Genomic DNA, 20,032 nt, shown 5'->3' on the forward strand with positions numbered 1-20,032 from the left:
GTGTCAAAATCACTGACACTGACTTGAGGGAGGAACAATTTAGTTTGATTTACGGTTTCAAAGAGTCTCATTCTACCCGACCAGGAAGACATGGGTAGTAGTTCAGCTCGTCAAGCCAAGAAGAAGCAGGGAACGACCTATCCATCAGGCAGGAAGACCTGAAGAAGTAAAGTAGTCCATCTAATGGAGAAAACCTAGAAGAATGGCTCAACCCATTAAGCCAAGAAGTGCCATGGTGCCAGAAACATGTGATTTGAATGATTCACATGGCAGGGGATCCGGAATAAGAGAGGAAGACACCAGAATCAGGATCTGATATCTAATCATCAAGGGTCATCCATCCTTAATCATGTACTTCTGTCAGCTATGCCCCAATTCTTTTTTTCCATATATTTACTTTATATTGAATGTTAATATTACAGCCTTCATGCATGAGAATCCAAAGAAAGAAATGGTTCGATGGCTGTGCACCCATCATACAGAGGTGTAAAACTTGATTTTTGTATATTTTGATGATTTCACAATCTTAAGGAATTATAACAAGGCATGGAATTGGCATGTGCTGCAGGCCTTCAGTTTTCAGGTACAATATGTTATTAAATAAACATTTGTATCAGTTTACTTTTCAAGCCAAAACCCCAACCTTTTATTTTGTTGTTGTTGTTGTTGTTGTAGGAGAAAACATACTTTAAGGGAAGTATGTGGCTTAAAGTGTAAAATTATATTTTAAGATTTCTGGTACCAAAATAAGTCTTCAGTTTAACTGAGAGCCTCAAGTCTGTTAAATCACTCAACCTCCTCCTAGCTACCTCGGTTTATGCTAACACAATTGCTCAAAAGGGAGGTGCACTGTGTTCAGGACATGCTGGTCTACTGCTTTCCCTTTCTACTGCACTCATTCACTGAACTGTCAGAAATGCTCTCAAGCTTGGAGAGCTTCCCTGACTTCCTGTTCTATTCCTGTCAGCAGTGAACAATGCTGAACCATAGCTGTATGTCCCTACACCTCAGCCGCCCACAGTGGTACCAAACTAGGGAACAAACAATAAAAATAGGAGCATTCAGGTTCTAACTATTATAATACACAATGGGATATTATTTGGCCTTAGAAACAATGAAATACTAACGCCCACAGCAACATGAGTAAAATTAGAAATCACTGTGTTAGGTGACATAACTAGATGTAGAAGACAAATACCACAGGTACTCACTTATTTTTGTGAAAACTATCAAGTCTAGCTCATAGAAAAATGAATGATCAAGGGATCAATGTGCTGTTGGCAAATGCCTTTAATCCCAGCATTTTGGAGGCAGAGCCAGGTGGATCCCTGTAAAGTGGAGGCCAGCCTCTTCTAGAGAGTTCCAGGACAGCTAGGAGTATGTAGAGAAACTCTGTCTCAAAAATCAAAAACAAAATAAAACAAATCTAAAGGAAAAAAAAAAGAATAATGACTGAAACAACGATCACCAGAAACTAAGAAGAGTAGGGGAGTGAGTTGCAAGAATTTCAATTGGGAATCAATACAATTCCTTTAGTCCTATTATATCATAGTAAAGCTGCCATTGACTTAAATGGTCTAGGATATAGTTCAACATGACAAAAAAGGTAAAAAAAAAATCTAGACACAGAGAAGGAGTATTTAAAGTGATAGAAATACGCTCACTTAACTATTACACAGTACATGGATATACCCAATGTAATATGCCCCATAAAATGAGACAGTAAAAAGCATATTAAAGGAGTTGAGTCCTAGAGTCTTTCTATAAGCATTTTTGTAAAAGACTTCAAAGTAAAAGCTAAAGCTGCTTGTAGTGACCACATAACACTTGCCTGGAAGAATATTACCCTTCACCTACTACTGCTTCCTAGCACCTAGGGACATGGAAAATGTCTTCCTTGATACATAAAAGGACACAGCCGAAGAGCCCAAGATCCAGTGACAAATGAATTCTGTCTAATCCCTGGCACGCTGCTAGAAACACATTAATCAATGGGGCCTTGCAGCATAGACCTCATTGGGAAGAGTGGCCAGGAGGTCTGCAAGAACCACTGTCACTCAGGGTTTGGGGACTTCTGTGATTCTCTTGAGAGCAGACTATGAAAGCACAAGCACACACACACACACACACACACACACACACACGAGAGAGAGAGAGAGAGAGAGAGAGAGAGAGAGAGAGAGAGAGAGAGAGAGAGAGACAGAGACAGAGACAGAGAGAGAGCACAAAATTCCGCATCAGGTATACCTGCCATCTTTATACTATGTATCTCCAAGCTGCATTTGAAAAGACAAGTTCAGGTCAAACTCCTCCCCAGAATCCTCTCTGACAAGCCTCTAAAAGAAGAAAGCTATCCCTGTCTGCCACACACTAGGCGTCTATCTGGGCCATGTGTGGCAGGTTTCTTCTGGAATCCATTGTATTTCTGGATTCATATTTCCCTCCCTCCTTTCCCATGAGCCAACCCTAGTGAACCTGTACCGGCCACATTCCTAACCAGGTGTCCTCATTCCCATACTTTCCTATTGGGGGACGGGGTGTTGATTTACACTTATTTTTTTTCCCACTCAATACGTTTCCACTCCTATTGGCTTTCCCTGGTAATAGATCATAAAATAACAAAACTTTTGTTTTCATGGTTCCTGAAAAGATCCCCAATCTTCTATGATGCACCAGATATTTGGCCAGTGCTGTCCTGGGGGATGGGGTAGACTGCTAAGGAGCCAGTGTCTGTTGTTCCTTCCTGTTTAGATGATCTCAGGAAATGAGTATGATCGTGGCAGTTACCTTCAGTCTGACCTCTCAAGTAATCAGCTACATAGAAACCTGTCATGTTCATCGTGAGGCACACAGATCTGTTTCCCACACATTGCCAGGAATCAACAACATAGCTCAAGGAAATGCATGGGAGATAATGACTCACCCTTTAACCCAGCTAGGGACTAAAATATCCAGTCCAGGTTTTATCTGTTCTAAAGTTGGCCAACTGTCAACAATATAATTATTTTATCATTTGAGTTACTCTAGGAGAAAAATATATAAATAGAATCCACACATGAAGATATAAGCTGCGTATTCCTTGATACTTGTGCTACTACCACCACACGTGTTCTCTACGTTCACTCCCACTGAATGCTTCTGATGAAACTAAGCCAGATCTTAATGCTGTGGCTTAGAAGACGCAAGCAGCTAGGGGGAGAGAAGGCACAAAGCATCCTCCAACTGGCAGAGCGATTTTTCTTTTGCTGCTGTGGCTGACATGCTTAATCTCAGGCTGACAGATGGAACCCAGAAGAAAGTATTGGGAAAGGGAGGAGGTAAAGGAACTAGAGAGTAAGGGAAATTCTTAGGGCTTCTGCATATTGGCTACAGATGCACATACTTGGCAGTCCCACAGTCCCAAGCCTGTTCTGTAAGAAGTCTTGCTCTTCTAGGGAAGACCCCTTATCAAGCTGTGTTATCACAGGCAGATGCATACTGCCAAGCAAACCATGGGACCCAACTACAGAGCATTAATGAAGTAGGAACTTCCTGCATGTAAATAGTACATACACATGCATTATCTAGGATTCTGCCAAAATGCAAATTCAGAATTAGAAAGTTGGATATGAAATCCTATATTTGTTTTTGTTTAATGAGACAGAATATCTTACAGTTGAGTCTGAGCTTTTAAATAGTAGAAGATTCCCTTGAACTTCTGATCACCCTGCCTTTACCTCCCAAGCAGTGTGACAACAGGCATGCACCACTATGACAGGCTTGTGAAGTGCTTGAGATGATGGGGCCTATATATACCTTACATTTCTTTTGTTTTACACACCGAATCATATCGCTAGTATGTTTGTTTTTGTTTTTTAGCTTTTTTTAGACCCTATGTTTTGATATATGGGCCAGGTGTTGGGAGCTGCTGGTACCAAATATAGTGAGTCTTTCTCAACAGACATTTTTGGATGGTCAACCCCCTAATAATTACATGGGAACTTATTAATTATGGAAGTTTGGCCTTTAGTTTGACTCGTTCACAATCAGCTCTTATAACTTAACCTAATTTTTCTCATACAAGAAGTCTACATTAATTTGTATTCTGCTGCATGGCTTTTTACTTCTCCATTCTGTACATCTGACTTGCTCATTGAATCAATGGTATCTCTTCCATGGCTAGAGTCAACCCGAGTTACTCTCTCTGCACAGAAGTCATGCCTAACCTCTCCTGCCTAGCTACTGGTCATTCAGCTTTTTATTAAACCAAGCATAAGGTGCCTTTTACACAGAGTGAGGAAATATCCTTCAGCAATATTCCTATCAAAATAAATAATCAAGAGTGATTCTTTAAATATGTGCTTTTTATGGATACCTGTTTCTTAGTTGTTTCAAATGCAACCCTGCTAACAAAATGCTTCAGTAATAGGATCAGTCTATGTAGTTACTAAGACAAATTTGGAAAGTAACAGCCATAGTCGATTAAATCAGAGACAGTCATGCTATCACAAAGAGACTGTTTAGTAACACATCTCCAGTGTTATGGAGGAAAAACCTCTAATTTATTCCTATAGGTTTTGAGTTTATTGAATTTTTAAATTTTTATGTGTCCAATATTCTTTTTGAATTTCTGAAGACTCTTTACCCCTTGAATTGTTTTCATTAAAATTTATAATCTTTATGAATAAGATCAAGAGTACTCAATTAACGTGTCACAAATTTTATTCATTATTACATGTGTGTGATATGACTCAGCTCCTTTAGAATAATAAAGTTTTAATATGAATAATCTTTAGGTTATCTTGTCTAAGAAGAATGTAATACACATTCTGATCTTTCAACAAGTAATACTGAAATGTTGATGGGGAAATTACTATAAAATAGGAATCCCCTTCTTATCAACAATCCTACAAAGTTATCAGTGACTTTGCTGGAAAATTTGCTAAAAATGAAAATAAAGAACCACTCTTAGGCATATACCTAAAAAATAATCAATCATACCACAAGGATATTTGCTCAGCTTTGTTCATAGAAACATTTTTCATAATAGCCAGAATTGGAAACAACCTACATGTCCCTCAATCAAAAAAAATGGATAAAGAAACATGCTACATTTACACAATGGAATATTATTCAGCAGGGGAAAAGACAAAAAACAATAACATCATGAAATTTTCAGACAAATGGGTGAAACTAGAAAAAAACATCCTGAGTGAAATAACCCAGACCCAGAAAGACAACGTGTGCTTACTCATAAGTGAATAATAGCTGTAAAGCAAAGGATAACCAAGATACAATCCACAGGTCAGAGAAGCTAGGTAACAAGGTTCTAGGAGTGACATGCACTGGAGAACCCCAGGAAGAGGAAATAGATGAGATCTCCTACAAAAAATGGGGAATGGGAACATGATGGATATAGATGATCCAGTTGTGGGAGGGCAGGAAAGGGAGAGCAAGGAAAGAGATTATCTTGACTTTTCCACGTGGACGGGTCCATACAGTGTTGTTCTTGGTTCCCAACGTAACTTAAAGGGAAACTTAACATAATTCCAAGAGCCCTTGATGTCTCGCAGATGAAGGAGGAGGATTGTTGTGCGGAGCAGTGGGCTGTTGTAGTAGGAACGGCAGGGCTGTGTCCCGCTACCTGGCTAGCTTTACCAAAAATAATTACACGGAAACTGTATTCTTTTAAACACTGCCTGGCCCATTAGTTCCAGCCTCTTATTGTCTAGCTGTTACACATTGATCTAACACATTTCTAATAATCTGTGTGGCCCACGAGGTGGCTTACCAGGGAAGATCTTAACCTGTGGCTGTGATGGGTGGGAGAATTATGGTGACTCTGACTCGGTTTCTTTCTCCCAGCATTCTGTTTTGTTTACTCCGTCTATCTAAATTTTACCCTATCAGAGGGCCAAGCAGTTTCTTTATTAATTAACCAATGAAAGCAACAGATAAGATACAAGACCCACCTCCATCATTTCCTCTTTTTCTGTTTAAACAAAAAAGAAAGGCTTTAACTTTAACATAGTAAAATTACATATAATAAAACAGTTATCAAGTAAGAATTACATTTACAGTATTTACCCTATCAGAGGGCCAAGCAGTTTCTTTATTAATTAACCAATAAAAGCAACAGATAAGATACAAGACCCACCTCCATCAGAGGATGTCCTCAAATTCCTTGCTGCAGGCACCCACTTAGGTGGCCCCAACCTCGACTTCCAGATGGAGCAGTACATCTACAAAATGAAAAGCGATGGCATCTACATCATCAACCTGGAGAGGACCTGGGAGAAGCTGTTGCTTGCAGCTCTGGCTATTGTTGCCATTGAGAACCCTGCTGATGTCAGCGTCATCTCCTCCAGGAACACTGGGCAGCAAGCCTTGCTGAAGTTTGCTGCTGCCACTGGAGCCATTCCGATTGCTGGCCGTTTCACCTTAGTGTTCTTCACTAACCAGATCCAAGCAGCCTTCAGAGAGCTATCCCAGGGTTGACCACCAGCACCTCACAAAGGGGTCTTACGTGAACCTGCCCACCATTGTCCTATGTAACACAGACTCACCTCTGCACTACGTGGACATCGCCATCCCGTGCAACAAAAAGGGAGCTCACTCAGTGGGCCTGATGTGGTGGATGCTGGCCCGGGAAGTACTCCGCATGTGTGGCACTATCTCCCATGAGCACCTATGGCAGGTTATGCCTGATCTTTACTTCTACAGAGACTCATAAGAGATTGAGAAGGAAGAACAGGCTGCTGCTGAGAAGGCTGTGACCAAGGAGGAGTTTCAGGGCGAATGGACAGTGCCAGCTCCTGAGTTCACTGCTGCTCAGCCAGAGGTGGCTGACTGGTCTGAGGGTGTGCAGGTGCCCTCTGTACCCACCCAGCAGCTCCCTACTGAAGACTGGAATGCCCAGCCAACCACTGAGAATTGGTCAGCAGCTCCCACAGCGCAGGTCACCGTGTGGGTTGGAGCCAACACTGAGTGGTCCTGAGCTCCTCTGCAGAAACCTGAGCAAAGGGGAAGAAGTTGGAAGGAAAATAAAGTTCTTACAAGCTGTCGAGAGAGAGGAGAGAGAGAGAGAGAGAGAGAGAGAGAGAGAGAGAGAGAGAGAGAGAAATTTTGATAGAGGGTGGCATTATGGGGTTAAGGAGAAATCCGGTGCCAGGGAAACTTCCAAGAATCCACAAGGGTGATCCCAGCTAAGACTCTTAACAATAGTGGAGATGGTGCCTGAACTTGCCTCCTCCTTAATCAGATTGATGACTACCTTAATTGTCATCACAGAGAACCTTCATCCAGTTACTGATGGAAGCAGATGCAGAGATTCACAGCCAAGCACCGGGCTGAGCTCTTGAAGTCCAATCAAAGAAAACATGGAAATATTATATGAGCAAGTGGGTTCAACATCATGAACCCACAGAGACATTTGACTTGAATTTGAGGGAGCTTACGAAATCTAGATGGACTGACAGCCAGGGAACCTGCATGGGACCAGACAAGGCCCTCTACATATGGGTGACAGTTGTGTAGTTTGATCTGTATGTAGAGCCCTGGTAGTCAGAACAGGTTCTATCCCTTATGGATGAGCTTGCTTTTTGGAAACCACTCTCTGTGGTAGGATGCCTTGCTCAGCCTTGATGCAGGGAGAGGAAGCTTGGTCCTGTTTCAACTCGATGTGCCAGGGTTTCTTGATTCCCCTTAGGAGGCCATACTCTTTCAAAAAAGTGGATGGGGCCTGGGGTAGAAAGGAAGAATGGGGGAGAGGAGGTAGAAGAAACTTGGGTTGGTATGTAAAATAAATCAAATAAAAACAAAATAACAAGAAAAAGTAAAAAAATTGATGATTTAATTCCAGAAGAATTATCTTTTTTAATCAGTCTGTGGAAAAATCTCTAGTTTTACTATCATCAAACTTAGTCAATAAAAAGGCATTTAAATCAGCGGTTAAGAGCACTGACTGCTCTTCCAGAGGACCCGGGTTCAATTCCCAGCACCCACATGGCAGCTCACAACTGTCTGAAAACGTAGTTCCACGAGATCTGACACCTTCACACCAAAGAACATAATAAAGTTAAATAATAAAAAAAATAAAAAGGCATTTAATTTTTTAAAAACTTTTAAAAATGTTTAGTGTGTGTGTGTGTGTGTGTGTGTGTGTGTGTGCAAAAGTTACAGGACAACCTTTGGGGAGCTGATTCTCTCTTTCTGTCATTTAAATGGAACTCTACTACCCAGGCTGAATCGCAAGAGTCCTCACCTGCTGAGCCACCCCATTGGTCCAGAATCTTTAGTTTTAAACTGTAAAATTTACAAGCTTATATTTTCTTTTCCCCAATGAATATAATGTTATATAAAACTAAATATTAGAAATAGCCTATGAAGTAAAACTTTCAAATTTTTCATTCAACAGAAAATAAATTTCATCAGATAAAATAATCAAAGTAATGTCTTATTGGCTTTGCTCAGTTTTCCATACCCCATCCATGCCACAGCTGTCTCTGTTCTCCGGATAATATTTTGTCTTCATATTTAGGATTTTTTATATTCTTCTTATACACTTTCTTGTCTGATCTTTTCCTATCTGACTCTAACTTTAATGTAAGAAAATTTTTACATATTAACTTCCCAAGAAAGGGGAAATTTTAGAACAAAATTTTCCCATTGTCAGTATTATTATCAAAAGAATGATTTTTTTTATTTACAAATATTTTAGGTTGAGCTAAAGAAGGAGGCATTTTGTTGATTACTAAATGATTCTGTTGCTGTGATTGGGATGGCATGACATACCGTGAGACACTCGCTATGTTAGATGCCCTGTTGAACTTTGCAACTCTCCCTGAAATGAAGCATCATAAATGGCCTACCTTTCTAGATAGGTATTGAAAAAACAGATTTATACCTCAAACCTGGAAATTGAATCCTTTTGACCTGTGAGTTGACCTAAAATGTAATCAGTGAAAAGGGAAGTTATAAAAATTCCTTTATATTGTTCCTGTGGGCATGATATGAGCATGTATGAAAAGACTATCTTGGAATACTTTGTGGTCTTTGACTTCATAAACTAGAGTGATCACACTCTGAATTTCAAGAAGGGCTCCACAGCCAGTATCCTCGCCTCTTCAGACAAACTCTAGAATTATATTTGTGCTCTCAAATTAGTACCCATGGTGGCTTTATTAAAAATAAGAAGTAAAAATGTAAATAACAAAACTGAAATCAAACTCACTTATACTATATCCTATTTTCAAAGTCCTCTGTCGACTCTGGGGTATATTCTAATGTGGAATCTGGACAGCATTTAAACTGAGTTTTCAAGTGGGAAGGAAGAACGTGAGTTCCATTTTCCATTTATATTTGCATATTTTCTTTCCTATTTACATTTCACTATGCTTTTTGTTTCAATTATTCACTTTCTGTCCCTATGTGAGGAGGTAGAACAATAAATGAATACAATAGGACACAGTTATAACTGCTTAAAAAACAATAAGCAAAACAAAACCATTCCTCTATGACCCACATTCCAGACTTGTATGGAGATACTATTTGATTATCTTTAACCAGCAGACCTAGCATTTACTATTTTTATAATATGTTTTAAGTGAACATAAACAGAAGCAAGCTTCACTTCTATTGAAATACCTCCTTCATTTCTGACTTATTTCGGATAAAACTTATTCTTCATACATTTTAAATTGTAGCTTTCATAATAAATTAAAAAAACATTGTCAAAGGCTTTCTTTAAATCTTTAGTTAAAGGGGAATGCAGAAAGATATTAAAATAGACTCTACTGAGAATTACAGAGACCGCTATTCAATGTAAAGTTGTTTTCACTGCCAAGAGCATGGACTATATGTATTGCTAGGCAATGCTGTTCCAGGAAATATGTGCATTATCTCAGTTCATCCAGGTATACTCCTGCCTATCATAAGAAGACTCACACACGGTCAGATAAACCCGCAGGGCACATCATGCAGTTCTCAACATCCTCTTCAAAGGACATCTTGTTATCTCCTCGGTGTATCTCATGACTTCCATCAGTTTTCCCAATTAAGAGCATAAAACATTATCCTAGTCTGTTATGAGTTTGCTAAAACTCATCAAAGCATCACATTTAGCAGTTTTTAATTAGATATAACCTAAGTGAGAGGTGAAATAGATGAATTCTAAAAAGGCTTTGAGAATTACTCTTTTTACATTGTGGTTAGCTTGTAAATATGAACTGGATTCTCAATCAGTAGAGTGACTATGACTTGATTTTAAATAAACGTTAAAATTTCTATTAAAAAATTATTAACTATTCTATCAAGTTGAAATAATAATAACCATTTTGGGGAAATGGAAGAAAAAAGTTCTCCACTGAACTCTAAGTACTATAAAGGTCACCATAATTTATCTTCAAGCAACCATAAGTGCTTATCTCATTTTTTCCCATTGTTTCTTTTTTACAGGCAAGTAATTAAAGCATGATAGATAATTCCTCAGTTTCCTGTTTCTAACTTCTAAAAGTAAAAACTATGTGATTCGAGTACTGCAACATGTTTTAAAATTTATAATTACTATTTAAAGTAATACAGTTATACTATTAAAACCTGGTTTCTTCCTCCAGTGGTGGACTATTGTAGTTATTCGTTCTTGGATAAACGTTGTTAATTGTATGCCAGTGTCTAACAGAGAAGTCAGCTTTGGGCATCTATTAAATCTTATTTTAATCTCACTCTAAGTTTAGCTCTGTTCCATAAAAATCCATGTGTATATTTATATTTTTCCACTCTACGGTAGAAGTTTCAGTGTGGAGAGATAAGCATTCACCCAGTCATGTGCTTATTTAATGCACACTCAAAGGATGTAATAAAATTTCCCTCTGCCTGTCGGCACCTCTGCATCGAGCTCACGAAGAAGCCCTCGCTCCATTTTCCCGAGGCCAAAATACAGTCGCTTCAACTTATCCTCCAATTCCATGTGTTTGGAATATTTCACAGGCAATTAAAGCCACAGAAAAATCTATAGCTATGCTCTCCTAGTCGGAGCTGCACCTTGCCAGGGTTTTGCACTGGCACCTCCGTACCCTCTGGGTTTCTCTGCTCTGTAGTGGACGGCGCTTTCATTTCCGGTCACGGATTCTGGTTACCAACCAAGCTGGCAAATGAAAAATAACTCAGCCGGGGACATTTCACCCACCAGTGATCTCTGTCTGTGGCTAATTCCTCCCTGAGGTTTCTTTCTCTCCAGTAGCAAGTCCTTAAAGGCCTAACGCAGGGCTGAGGCCTGGCGTCACTTGTCTGAGGTTTCAATTAAGATGTGGAAATATCAAAGAAGAAACAAGCAGGCTCGTCCAACAATGCCTCGCATTTCTGTCTCAGTTCGAATTCAGAGATGGCAAGATACTAGGTGGGGGGAAAGTGATTCATTAATCCCCTCACAACAGACCCAGGAGCTTAAAGAACAGAAGTGATACCAGCAACAAGATGAGGTTGAATGGCTCCTCTGTTGGTTGTGTACCTTGGGAGCTGACTGTGAAATCTGTGTGGATGGACTGAACCTTAGGGCTAACCTCATGGTGCTAATGTGGGGATCAAAGGCACTCTGTCAGTATCTGATTAAGAGCCATGTAAGAGCACTGAAGACATTTCCTTCTGCTTAACAACTCTGATTACAGGGGCTCCCGGAGTGAGTGTTCCTGTAAGCAGTCAACCAGGTCCCTGGGCTCCAGCTGGAGCTATAGGGTTTCCCAATGGCAGAGCTTCCTGTAGCTGAAGGCTTCAATTCATTCACAGCTTGTAAATCAGTAGCCTGTAAATCAACAGATTGAGCTACTACTACTTAAAACACAGTTTCCTCAACCAGCTTCCTTCTGGGTTTGTTTTCATAGATCAAGGGCATGGGAAAAAAGTGTCCAAATTTTAACACCTGGTCCACGGGGGCTCAGCAGGAGACGCATGTTACACAAGCTTCAAGGTTTTGTTGGTGTTTCAGTGGAACACGGCCTTAGTGGCTGAAGTCAAGATAGCATTTATGTAGAGAAGTGACAAGAGCCTATCTGGGAAATAGAAATTACTGATGCTGCATGGATCTCAGCAATTTCAAATGTCTACTGGAAAATGTGTGAGGTTAAAATGAATTTGAGTTAAGACCTTCCTACTGGTTTTGTTTCCCAAAATGAAGCATGTAAAAATAACATTAGAAATTAACCTAACATGTTTAATGCAAGTTTTTTGAAAACTTTGTGCTGTAATGTCTGCCAAACTTGAACAGAGACAGGAAATTGGTTAATTGCAAGAAATATCTGTTGGTGGGAGGAGGCGGAAATTTTTTTTTCTTTCTTAATAAAAAAAAAATTAAAAAAAAAAGAAATATCTGTTGGGAATGATCAATTATACAGAATAAAGCATCAACAAAAAATTCATGACTGAAAATGTGTCAAATGTCAGAATTCATCCTTTCCTCTATCATCATGGAGCACTTTGGATAACAATAACCAATTTTATATAGTCTTAGAGTAAAATAATTAGTTTCAATCATTATTCTTTAAATTTAATGTTGTGTCCAAAATCAATATCACATGTTAATACTAAATATCAAAGAAAATTATTTACATTTTACACTGATCCTAAACTAAATATAAAAAAGAATCCAACAGAAACTTAATCTATGTTCCTTTTCAGAAACTGGGGATGATGGAATATCAATTACGTGTATATCATTGTCCTTAGGTTCTCAGAAAAGAAGGGATGGAAATTTTGCAAATAATTCCTAAACTCATGTTTACCTTTAAACCAACTTCGATTACAAGACTGATGATGCCCTTAAAAAAAAAAAAATGTCTAAACCGGGCGATGGTGGCGCATGCCTTTAATCCCAGCACTCGGGAGGCAGAGGCAGGCGGATCTCTGTGAGTTCGAGACCAGCCTGGTCTACAGAGAGAGAAACCCTGTCTCGAAAAAAACCAAAAAAGAAAAAAAAAAAAGAAAGAAAAAAAAATGTCTGGAGCTAAAAATCCCACTTTGAGATAGAGAGATGAAGAAACTGGGCTCTATCTTTGTAAAGGAAGGATAAGAGAGCTACAAAGGTGACCGTATGTCACTAATTCGCAGCATTGTTCTGAAGGCACTTGGTTTAGCTTCCTGGGCAGAAGCACATAGTTCTCTACAGAAATGCCCAGGGATCAGAGAAAGAGGCAAAGTCGCGGAGAGGGCTTGTTTTACTTGCAGGTAAAATGTGTTAGCATGAACAGTTTGCAATGCAAAAAACTGAGTGGGCTTAGTGGCGATGAGGCAGGGAATAATGAATCTCTCCCAGACAGTTAGAGAAAAGGAAACACAGATATGGAAAATGCTCTTCCCTGGTGATTGAAGAAAAAGACTGCTGATAGCAGCTGGAGACTCCTATCCTAATGGAGGGGAAGCTGTAATGAGGATCAGGGGACTTTAGGTAGGCAGCAGGGAAGCTGAGCCCTCACCGGGTCTTACACAGCCGAAGTTAGCAGACAATAGCCACACATTTCCATGAAAGTCGCCTTAGAGAAGCGGTTTTGTTTTCTCTCCTTTGTCTGTGATACTGTGAACCTTTTAGCTGTCTTCGTAGGCCTCAAATCCTCCTTATATCGCTACTTCTCCTTCCAACCTTCCTTCTTAGTGTCTATTGGAACACTCCTATTCTTCCCTGAAATAAGTTGAATTTTCACAATTATCATTGTCATTTACTGTTCAATCTATATACATTTCCTCCTAATTGAGGAAAAGATTTACTGATGAAAACATATGTATCACTGTTTCTTTATTGCTACTTTCCTTACTAATGCTCCAAACATACAGCATTTAAGTTAGCTCATCATCTATTCTTGGTCACTGCAGATGTTTCAAAGCTCTTTTCTTACTGTCTTGTCAAAAAAACTCACTTCATGATTCTTTTGTATCTGTTTGTATCTGTGGTTTCACTGGCTCACTCTATCCATCATATCAAAAATCCTGCCAATAAACTGGCATTCCTTTAGTCTTTATTGTCATAACGCATGTTTTAAGTACCATATTTGTCTAAATATTAAACCTGAAAATAAGCCATCAGAAAGATAGACTACCTCGGGTTTCTCACAAGGCCTCTGCTGACAGTCCTTTTTGTCTTTGCACAGGCTGAGTAGGGAGCACTTCTACCATACAAGCTCTTAACTGATTTCAAGAAGAAAAATAAATTTTAAAAAGGAGTAATAATAGACTATTCTAAGGAACACACCCCCAGTAACCTGGTCCAGCTCAATTTTGGTTGAGACACAGTTCTGTAGTTTAATCAAAGTTATAACAGAGGTGCTGGTAAATGTCTGTCTGGAAAAAAAAAAACTAAATAGAGAATGGTAAAAGAACTATAGACAACCTTTTTGGGCTTTAGTGATTCACATTAAACTAATCACTGGAACAGTTTGTCCTGGTGATGCAAAACTAAATGTCTAAAGATAAATCTTTCTCATCACCTCCGCTGGAAATCTAAGAGTGCTGAACAAAATGTCTGTGTGTATGATGAGTATCTGGCTAAAGTTCGAGATACCGATGTGGGAGTGTCATATATCAATCTGTTGATTTCATTGGTTAAGCAATAAAGAAACTACTTGGCCCTGATAGGTTAAAACATAGGTGGGAGGAGTAAACAGAACAGAATGCTGGGAGGAAGAGGAAGTGAGGTCAGACTCGACAGCTCTGCACTCTGGAGCAGAGACAACACACACAATGAAGCAAGCCGCCAGGTTAGACGTGCTGACACCCGATGAAGCAAGCCGCCAGGTCAGACATGCTGAATCTTTCCCAGTAAGACCTGTGCTCACAGATTATTAGAGATGGGTTGATTGGGATATCAGAATTAGCCAGTAAGGGCTAGAGCTAAAGGGCCAAGCAGTGTTTAAATGAATACAGTTTGTGTGTTGTTATTTCGGGGCATAAGCTAGCAGGTGGCCGGGGTGCTGGGGATGCAGCCCCGCCGCCCTTATTACAACACACCACTTGAATTAAGAGAAATGTAAGAATTATAAAAACTGTTACTTTATATTTGGAAAATAATTATATCTCTGCAAAGTTACATTTCTTACAATCTTTACACTTCTCTTAATTCAAGATTTGATAAGGAGGTTTTTATATACATACAACGACGAGCTCGAAGTGATATAAAATCTCCAGGAAGGAAAGAGTGCCTGGATGGGCAGCACACCTACATTGTAAAGATCCCCTCATTTCTGAAGTATCCAAGGGAATAGCCAATTTAGTTACGATGCTTTCCTTAAACCACAGGAAAACATGTTCCTTAGAGTAGGTTTTTCAAGCTATATGTTTGTCTACATGGTAATCTAGAATGGCATTATTGGTGCAATCTGGTGATGGAAAGAATGCTACAGGGTGATCTTCCCAGGAACGACTTTGACAGCTGAGTGAAATCCAGAGATGAACTGTGTAGCACATCTGTGTAGACTTCTCTACCAGGTAATCTTGGTTTGTAGGTAATGGAAATGAAACACAGAATTATAAGGCATGCATAAGAGGATTCCACACCTGGGAAAATAAGATCAGACTCCTTGTTTGCCAATTTACAGCAGAAGAGCTTAACCAAGAACAGAGAAAAATAAGAGGGCTGTCACACCTGGGTTCCATTATCTGACTTTACATGTTTAATTTTAGCTCCCTGTTGCATTTTTTCCTGTTTGCCTTCACTAATGAAATAATTACACCTACAACTTCCTTGAAAACTATAAATACTTTATCCTTTAAACTCAAAGTAGTTGCCCAACTGATTATACTCAAAATATCAGGGTAATTTAATGGAGAATTTGTGAATTTCTTTACTTCTGATTCAATCACAGAAAAACCCCATTGTTACCACCCCTGTCCCTTAATGTCTGAAAGAACACTCTTCACAGTCAAAGAAATACAAAAAACCAATTATTGGTACACCATCCTTACCAGGACATTGCCACATTATTATATCCTTCATCATTGCATCTCACACCTTGTAATTTAGTTTGTGGATGCTTGTTGTTATGTATATTGATGGATGTGCATATGTGCAAGCATGTGGGAGGTACGGATGTTCATAGGGGCATGTACATATGGAAGCCAGAAGTTGACCTCCAGTACATTCCTAATCACTCTTTGCCTTATTGTTTTGAGACAGGGTCTGTTGTTGAATCTGAAGCTGGCTGATAGTCTGGCTGGCAGCAAACCCCAGGGATCTTCCTGGGTTTTTATTACCATCTCTGGGATTATAGTCAGGCACTGTCACAATTGGCTATCATGCCAGTGCTGCCCATTGAAGTCAGGGCCTCATACATCTGCAGCAAGCACTTTACCAATACACATGTCACACCACACCTGTCAAAGTTATCAATTTTTGGAAAATATATTTATCTCTTTTCTTACATACAGAGAAAATATGGTCAAACTTCAGTTGATAATAAGGTTCTCCTCATCACTAATTTAAAACTGCAAACAGATACATTTTTGCCCTCTTATAATAATCTGGGTAATAAAAAATTACTTTAATATTGTCAGAGTAGATACATGTTACCAAAATGGCATCTATGGCTGAAAACATTCACATATAACAAGTCAACATTGTTAAAATCTTCCTTAATTTTCACTGAAAGTAAAACAATAAAAATGTTACTTTCCTTTTTTCTGTATTCAAACATATTTAGATAAGTAAAGTGTCCATCTGTAAATATATTTCCAAATATTTACTGTCTTCTGATCTTGTTCATAACATCTATACAGAAATCAGTTTAATTTAATTTAATTCATTGTTTTACATTATTTCTGATTTATCATCAAGGGATTTTAAAATATTTTAAAATTATTTGAATTTAATGTAATTACTTCATTTTCCTCTTTTCTTCCCTCTCTCTAGTTCTCCCAGCTACCCACCTTCACTTTACTTCAAATACATACGCCGGGCGGTGGTGGCGCACGCCTTTAATTCCAGCACTTGGGAGGCAGAGGCAGGCGGATCTCTGTGAGTTCGAGACCAGCCTGGTCTACAAGAGCTAGTTCCAAGACAGGCTCCAAAACCACAGAGAAACCCTGTCTCGAAAAACAAAAACAAAAACAAACAAAAAAAAACATACCTTCTTTCTCTTAAATTACTGTTATATGTGCTTGTGTGTGTATGTTCTGAAATATATAAAGGCAACCTAGTCAATTCATACAACATTACTTACATGTATATGATTTGCAGCTGAAGATTTGGTTTGGGGCAGCCAGTTGGTATACTCTTTCCTGAGGAAGAATCTTTCCCCTCTTCTCAGCATTCACTAGCTGCCTGCAGTTCCTTGTCTTCGGTTGTGCTCTTGTGAACATTTTCCCCTTCCACATTAAGCATGCATATTGGTGTTATGCTTTTGTGATTTTAAGTCTATGACACATTTTAATTACATAACAGCATTCTATGATTTATTTTCACTGCATTTGGATTCAATTAAAATCAGCACTTAAACATTTTCCTTGAGAACATTCTGATATGAGAATTCAAATTTCATACATGGCATTGGCTAAATATCATTGATGCATCCTTTTTTGGTCGGAGTACACATATCTTCACCATGCAAACTATTCCCATACATGTATTTTTCTAGTTGATGCCCTCAGATATTTATGGTATTTATCACAGCATTTAAAATATCTTCCAGTTATTTGCATTGATATTGTATGTTTGCTATTGTTTTTCACATTTGATTATGGTTACATATGTGACCTGTGGAATTGGCTTTGACTGAAAATAAACTTGATTACAAATTTCTTGGAATTAGAGTTGTATAATATATAATAGCAAATTTCATGTAGCCTTTAACACAAAACATATAGGAAATCTGGGGTACCATAAATAGACTAAATCTAAGAATAATAAGAAGAAAAGAAGAACTCCAACTCAACACAAAATAGATGGGACCAAAAACCAAATTCCCTTCACAATATAGTAATCAAAACACAAAACATAGAGAATAAAGAAGGAATATTAAGAGCTTCATCGGAAAAAGAATAAGTACCATATAAAGGCAGACATATCAGAATTATACCTGACTTCTCAATGAAAACCTTGAAAGCCAGAAGGTCCTGGCCAGATGTGCTACAGACATTAAGAGACCACTGAAGCATGCCCAGACTACTATACCCAGCAAAGCTGTCAACCACCATTGATGAAGAAAACAGTATATTCCGTGACAAAACCAAATTTAAACAATACCTATTCACAAACTCAGCCTTTCATAAAGTACTAAAAGGAAAATTCCAACCCAAGAAAACTAACTGCACCCCGCCCCCCAAAAAAACCCTCAGGCAACAGATAGCCTCACAATAGCAAACCCCAAAGAATGGAAACACACAAACACTACCTCCAAAAAGTAACCAGAATTAACAATCACTGGTCATTAATATCTCTTAATATCATTTGACTTAATTGACCTATAAGAAGACACAGGCTAACAGAATGGATATGAAAACAGCATCCATCCTTTTGTTATATACAAAAAAATACACCTCAATGTCAAATACAAACATTATCTCAGAGTAGAAAGATTGGAAAAGAAATAGAATCTGTCATTAAAAACCACCCAACCAAAAAAGGCCCAGAATCCAATGATTTTCGCACAGAATTCTACCAGAACTTCAAAGAGCTAATACCTATACTCAAAATGTTCCACATAATAGAAATAGAAGGAACATTGCCAAACTCTTTCTATGAGACTGCAGTTACCCTGATTCCCAAACCATATAAAGTTTCAACCAAGAAAGAGAATTATAGAACAATCTCTCTAATGAACATTGATGCAAAAATGCTCAATAAAATGCTGACAAATAGCCGGGTGGTGGTGGCGCATGCCTTTAATTCCAGCACTCGGGAGGCAGAGGCAGGCGGATATCTGTGAGTTCGAGGCCAGCCTGGTCTACAAAGGGAGTTCCAGGACAGGCTCCAAATCTACAGAGAAACCCTGTCTCGAAAAACCAAAAACAAAAACAAAAAAAAAAATGCTGACAAATTGAATCCAAGAATGAGTCAAAAAAACCCACCATGCTCAACTTGTTTTAATCCCAGAGATGCAGGGATGATTCAACATACAAAAATTTATCAATTAAATCCACTATATACATAAACTGAAAGAAATCAACCATATGACAATCTCATTAGATGTTGAAAAATTATTTTTTTTTCTTTTAAACACTGCCTGGCCCCAATAGTCCCAGCCTCTTATTGGCTAGCTCTTACATATTGATCTAACCCATTTCTATTTATTTAACAAAATCCAACACCCCATTATGATAAAGGCTTTGGAAAGATAAGAGATAAAAAGATATGTAAAAGTAATAAACATCAATGTACACAGCAAGCTGACAGCCAACATCAAATTAAATGGAGTGAAACTCAAAGCGATTGCACTAAAATCAGGCACAAGAAAAGGATTTCCACTCTTTCCAAATATATTCAACATAGTTCTTGAAGTTCTAGCTAGAATAATAACACAACAAAAGGAGATCAAGGGGATACAGATTGGAAAGGAAGAAGTCAAACTTTGGCTGTTTGCAGATGATATGATAGTATACATAAGTGACCAGAAGAATTCTACCCAGCAACTCCAATAGCTGATAAACACCTTCAGTAATGTGGCATGATACAAGATCAACTCAAAACAGTTGGTAACTGCCCTATATACAAGTGATGAAAAAGCTGAGAAAGAAATCAGAGTGAAAGACCCTACAGACCCCCTCCTCAAAACCCGCAGCTAGCATGCTCCTGGGGGAACGTCCTGTTTGCTTTAAGAAATTCTCCGGATCAGCAGCCAGCCTGCTCTCGTAAGAACATCCCATGTGCTTGAGAGAGCAGGATGTCTATGAGATAGGAAGACTGCAAGGCAGGATGTCAATAAGATAGGAAATCAACAAAGCAGGTTGACTGCAAAACAGGATATCTATAAAGATAGAAACATGATGACTATTGCCAAACATCCATGCTGAGAGAGGAAACCATTCATGCCCCCCGCCTCATTCCGATAACCACGCTTTTGCTTCTGTAAACTTGCTTTTT

At 38.7% G+C, this 20,032-nt stretch overlaps 1 pseudogene; it reads left to right on the forward strand.

Annotated features, from left to right (window-relative positions):
• Nucleotides 1-2,751: 2,751 nt before the first annotated feature.
• On the forward strand, nt 2,752-6,976 carry LOC101994727 (annotated as a pseudogene).
• Nucleotides 6,977-20,032: the final 13,056 nt, after the last annotated feature.

Source organism: Microtus ochrogaster, chromosome 2 (genome assembly GCF_000317375.1).
Source record: "Microtus ochrogaster isolate Prairie Vole_2 chromosome 2, MicOch1.0, whole genome shotgun sequence".
NCBI lineage: Eukaryota > Metazoa > Chordata > Mammalia > Rodentia > Cricetidae > Microtus > Microtus ochrogaster.